This window comes from Poecilia formosa, unplaced genomic scaffold, assembly GCF_000485575.1.
Source record: "Poecilia formosa unplaced genomic scaffold, Poecilia_formosa-5.1.2 Scaffold22, whole genome shotgun sequence".
NCBI lineage: Eukaryota > Metazoa > Chordata > Actinopteri > Cyprinodontiformes > Poeciliidae > Poecilia > Poecilia formosa.
The window spans coordinates 327,860-328,387 of record NW_006799961.1 but is presented as its reverse complement, the minus strand read 5'-3'; the positions used below and the strand labels follow the sequence as shown (position 1 = coordinate 328,387).

General features: G+C 33.7%; 1 protein-coding gene across 1 annotated transcript in view; it reads right to left on the bottom strand.

The window, feature by feature from the left end:
- Positions 1 to 528, bottom strand: part of LOC103135274 (semaphorin-5A-like) — a 30,038-nt gene extending 29,510 nt beyond the window's left edge. Inside the window, exon 1 of the mRNA XM_016669345.1 lies at positions 523 to 528. The gene's annotated coding sequence lies outside the window, so the exon portion shown is untranslated. The remainder of the gene's footprint in view (positions 1 to 522) is intronic.

Sequence of the window (528 nt, the reverse complement as noted above, 5' to 3'; positions counted from 1 at the left end):
TATATATATATATATATATATATATATATATAAATGAGTTGAGCCATGTGATTTGAGACAATCTCCACATGTAATAATTAAATGTGATTCAAGTGAACAAATCCTTAAAGAAAAATCTCTTGCTGCAATGCTCCATTTATTTCACACAACTAAATTTAGTACAAAACGTAAGAAAATCTCTCTGGTTCATAGTTTGTATGTTCCAATGTTTATTATCCCATAATTATTTTGTTCATTGTCCCTTAACTGGTGGAAGGAGGATGCATTTGTGGTTTAAGCAGCATATTGAGTATTGGTATATGGACTCTGCCATTGATATATTTGCCAAATCCTGCCTGCAAATGTAGCTCATTGCATTCAAATATTGACTCCTGTTCAGTCTGTTTTTGTTTCATTGAATTAGATGACTGGAGCTTGAATAAAGAAGACAATAACATATTTTTACTGTCTAACCAGCAGTCTTGCTAAGGAGAATAACCTACAACCTGAGGCACCTCCACCCAGACATCCTGAGACTTCTACAAGTGG